The sequence below is a fragment of the Galeopterus variegatus genome, unplaced genomic scaffold (assembly GCF_000696425.1).
Source record: "Galeopterus variegatus unplaced genomic scaffold, G_variegatus-3.0.2 Scaffold5345, whole genome shotgun sequence".
In the NCBI taxonomy this organism is placed as follows: domain Eukaryota; kingdom Metazoa; phylum Chordata; class Mammalia; order Dermoptera; family Cynocephalidae; genus Galeopterus; species Galeopterus variegatus.
Genome location: NW_007731456.1, coordinates 118467 through 123775, shown reverse-complemented (window position 1 = coordinate 123775; position 5309 = coordinate 118467).

Here is a 5309-nt window from a genome sequence, read left to right as displayed (position 1 = left end):
AATTTTTTTGATGTGTTGATGTAATCTGATTGTTAATATTTTGTTGAGGATTTTTGCATCAGTGTTCATCAATAATATTGGCCTGTAATTTTCTTTCTTTTTTTTGTTATATCTTTGATTTTGGCATCAGGGTGATGTTGGCCTCATAGAATGGGATTAGGAGAATGGCTTCTGTTTCAATTTTTTGAAAAGTTTGAAAAGAAGTCATATTAATTCTTCTTTGAAGGTTTGATAAAATTCAACTGTAAAGCCATCCTGTCTAGGGCTTTTCTTTTTTGGAAGATTGCTGATTACTGTTTCAATCTCTTTGCTTGTTATTATTGTTATGTTCAGGTTTTCTATTTCTTCTTGGTTTAGTCTTGGAAGTTTGTATTTGTCCATAAATTTATCTGTTTCCTTCTGGTTTTCATAGTTATTGTTTGATAGTTCTTTATAATCATCTGTGATGAGCATTTGTATTTCTATGATGTTTGTTGTAATGTCTCTCTTTTCATTTCTTATTTTTGTTATTTGGGTCTTTTTTTGTTAACCTACTTAAGTGTTTGTCTATTGTATTTATCTTCTCAAAAAAACAACTTTTGTTTCATTGATCTTTTGTATAATTTTTTGGGGGGGTCTCTATATCATTTACTTCTGCCCTGATCTTAATTATTTCTTTTTATCTACTAGTTTGAGGGTTGAATTGCTGTTGTTTTTCTAGTTCTTTGAGGTGTAGTGTTAGATCATTTATTTGAAGTCTTTCCATTCTTTTGATGTAAGCATTTATTGTAATAAACTTCCCTCTTAATATTACTTTTGCAGTATCCCACAGGTTTTGGTATAATGTATATTTATTTTCATTAGTGTCATTAAATTTTTTTGCTTTCCAGTTTAATTTCTTCTTGGGCCCATAGGTCATTGAGGAGTTGATTGTTTAGTATCCATGTTCTTGGATAGTTTCCAGAGTTTTGCTTGTTATTGATTTCCAGTTTTAATACATTGTGCTCCAAAGAGATAGTTGGAAGGATCACAATTTTTTAAATTTGGTGAGACTTGATTTGTGACTTAACATGTTGTCTGTCCTTGAGAATGTTCCCTATGCTGATGAGAAGAATGTGTATTCTGTAGTTTTTGGATGAAATGTTCTGTAGATGTTTTCCAGGTCCAATTGGTTTAACATGTAGTTTAGGTAGTATATTTCTTTGTTGATTTGTTGCCTGGAAGATCTTTCCAATGCAGAGAGAGGAGTGTTCAGGTCACCCACTATTATTGTATTAGGGGTCTATCTCTCTTTCTTAGGTCTAAGAGTGTTTGCTTTCTATATCTGGGTGCTCCAGTGTTGGATGAATACATATTTATGATGGTCATGTCATCTAACTGGATAGATCCCTTTATCATTATATAATGGCCTTCTTTGTCTATTCTTCTGGTTTTTGGTTTGAATTCTATTTTATCTGATATAAGAATAGCTACTCCTGCTTGTTTTCAGTTTCTATTTGCATGGTATATCTTTTCCCATCCATTCACTTTTAGTCTGTGTGTTTCTTTATAGGTCTTCTCTTGAAGACAGCATATAGTTGGGTCTAGCTTTTTAATTCTCTCAGCCAGTCTGTGTCTTAGTAATGGGGAGTTTAATCCATTTACATTTAGGGTTGTTACTGATAGGTATTGCTTTATTCCTGACCTTATATTTCTTTTAGTTTAGGTGTTTTAAATATCATTTGTCCCTTTCTTCCCCTTTTATTTTTCATGTACAATGTTAGTTGAAATTTTGAGGTGACATGGTTTAGCTTCTTTCTCTTTCTAACTTGCATTTTGGTTGCAACTGTGGGTTTTGCTCTTTCTTGCAAATCCATGATATCATCTTTTTTCAGATTCTGGATGTAGGACTCCTTTAAGTATTTCTTGCAGGGCTGGTCATGTGGTAGTGAACTCCCATAATTTTTGTTTGTCTGGGAAATATACTATTTCTCCCTCATTTTGAAGGATAATCTTGCTGGATATGGTATTCTCCGCTGGCAAATTTTAAATTTTAGTATTTTAAATATATCATCCCATTTTCTTCTGGCCTGTAAGGTTTCAGTTGAGAAGTCTGCTGTCAGTCTGGTGGGAACTTCCTTATAGTTGACTTGACCCTTTTCTCTTGCTGATTTTAGAATTCTCTCTTTGTCTTTGATCTTTTCTAGTGTGACTACAGTGTCTCTTGGAGAGGATCTTTTTGGATTTTTTTGGGATTGAATCTGTTTGGGGATCTTTGAGCTTCTTGGGTCTGAAGGTCTGTATCTCTACCTATACCTAGGAAATCTCTGTTATTATTTCCTTGAATAGGTTTTCAATGCATTTTCCTTTCTCCTCCCCTTCTGGAACACACATGAGTTGGATATTTGTGCACTTAAGGTTGTCTGATAGCTCTCTTAGATTTTCTTCATTTTTAAATAATTCTTTTTTCCTTCTTTTTTTTGTTTGCCTGGATTATTTCAAAAAGAGCATGTTCAAAGTCTGGAATTCTTTCTTCTGCTTGCTTTAGCCTGCTGCTCAAGCTTTCAATTCTGTTTTTTATTTCATTGAGTGAATCCTTCATTTCTAGGACTTCTGTTACATTTTTAAAGTTATTAATCTCTTTGCAAATTTCCTTCTTCACATCCTGGATATTTTTTCTTGTTTCATTGTGTTCTCCAGTTGATTATTCTCTTACCTCTTTGAGTTTTCTTAAGATCAGTGCTCAGAATTCTTTTTCAGACATCTTGAACATTTCCTGCTCTAAGGGGTCTTATACTTGAGAACTACCATATTACTTTGGTGGTGTCATATCTTCTTGTTTATTTGTAGTTCTAGTACTTTTTGTTGATGTTTGCTCATCTGGTAGGACACTTGTTTCTTCTACTACTCTGGAGTGGGCAATGAGAGGAAAGACTTCCTCCTCTATTTGTAGGCTCTGCTGGTGACTCTTTTGTATCAAAGCAATTGAGTATGTGGTGTGCTTCCACTTCTCCTGCTTGGTCAGTGCGCATTCCTTCTCTGCAGCTCATGGAGGGCATGGGTTGGCACCTGAAATTTGGGCCAGTTGCAGGAGTGAGTGGCACTCACCTAGGGTGGCTGTGCTGTCAGTTGGTGGACATGCCTTCTCCCATATTCCAGTTCTTAAGTGACACATGACTGTATTTTGTTACTGTTTTGTACTTTATAGATACAGCTCTTGCACATGTTATCTTAGATTCATCCCAAGACATGTCATGTTTGTATTATTTGTAAATAAGTGGTTTTATTGTTCCAATTCTTTGTTGGTAGAATATAGAAATGTAATTGATTTTTGTATATTTTCCTATTATCTTGCAACTTGCTGAATTTGTTTATTAATTGTACTTACTTTGTAGATTCCCTGGAATTTTCAACACAGAAAATCATATGTTCTGTGAAGAAAGGTGTTTTTATTTCTTTCTTTCTAATCTTATTGCCTTTTAATTCTTTTTGCTGACTTCGTGGGATAAGACCTACACTATAATGTTGGAAAGGAGTGGTAAGAGTAGATGTCTTTGCTTTTTTCCCAATATTAGGGGGAAAGAATTTAGTCTTCCACCATTAAGTGTGCTGTTGTAGGTTTTCTTGTTGATGCCCTCTTTCAAGTTAAGGAAGTTTCCTACTACTACCAGTTGTTGAGTGATTTTAGAATAAATTGATGTTGGATTTTATCAAGTAATTTTTTCTCATCTACTGAAACCATCATATGTTTTTTCTTCTTTAAAATTTTGATTTTGTGTATTATATTTATTGGTTTGCAAATGATGAACCAGACTTGCATTACCAAAATAAACCTCATTTGACAAAATGATGTCTTATAATTTTATATATTGCTGGTTTCAATTATCTAATATTTTGGTGAGGATTTTTTATGTGCATATTCGTAAGAAATATTGTACTGTATTTTTATTTTCTTATAATTCTTTGTCTGGTTTTGATATCAGGGTAATGACAAATTTGTAGCATGAGTTGGAAAGTTCTACTTTGTTTGAAGAATTTGTGTATAAATATCGTTTAAATGTTTGCTTGATGCCATTTGGGACTGGGGCTATTTTGCCAGGACTTTTTACAATATGAATTTAAATATTTTAATCAATGTAGAAATTTTCACATTACCTAATTTTTTCTTGTGTGTTTTTACAGATTGTGTCTTTTATGGAATTCTTCCATTTTATCAAAGTTGTTCAATTTATAGGAATAAGAAGTTTTATAATATACACTTATCTTTTTATTGTCTTTAGGATCTGTTGAGATGCTTTCTCTCTTTCATTCCTGATATTGATAATTTATAATGTCTTCTCTTTGTTATTTGTTTGAATGTGTGTTTTCTTGTTTGTTCATTCTGGCTAGATATTAATGGATCTTTTTAAAGACATTAGCTTTGGGGTTTATTGATATTCTTACTGTTATTCTTTTTTTTTTCCCCCCTTTTTGTCTTTTTTCCTGACCGGTAATGGGATCACAACCCTCGGTGTCGTGCCAGCACCGCACTCAACCAGTGAGCGGACCGGTCTCTACATGGGATCCGAACCCTCGGCGGGAGCACCACTGCGCTCCCAAGCACCACACTCTACCTAGTGCGCCACCGGGCTGGCCCACTTACTGTTATTCTGTTTTCAGTTCTCTTCACTTTTTTGTTTTGAAAATTAACCAAAGTTGCTATAAAATCCTAGGCCGATGATTCCAACATCTCTGCCACATATGAATCTGATTCAGATGCTTTCCCTACCTCTTCAAACTGGTTTTTGTCTTTTAGTATGCATTGTTATTTTTTGTTGAAAGCTAACATGATACATTTGATAAAAGGAACTGAGGTAAGTAGGCCTTTAGTATGAGGCTAGGAGTTAGGCCATGCTTGCTGTTTGTCACAGCTGTGTGTGACAATGGTAATATTTCCTCTAGTATCCTCATTTTTTTCTCACCTTTTCTCTTTGGGTTTTCCTAGAAACATTTTAAATACAGTCTAACATATATGGTTCTTTCAGTTGCATTCCTCTGTTAATATCAGGAGCTCTATTTATGTGGTTGTAAGGTTTGGGGAGAGGGGAACCATTCTATAGACCTATGATCATGTTTAAATCTTTTAGTGAGTCTGGGAAGCACTGCACTATGACATCATGAGTACTTCTCAGTCTCCTCCCTGCTTAGGTGAAAGAGGAAAGCTAGAGGGGACTGAAGCTGGGTATTTTCCTTTCCCCAAGTTGTTTGGGCTCTGGTAAAGCCCCAGTCATTCAGGCTTTGGTAAAATAGTTTCCCTTGAGAACAGACCTTGCTAAGAAAAAAAGAATGCTCTGGTAATATTTCAGAAGGGC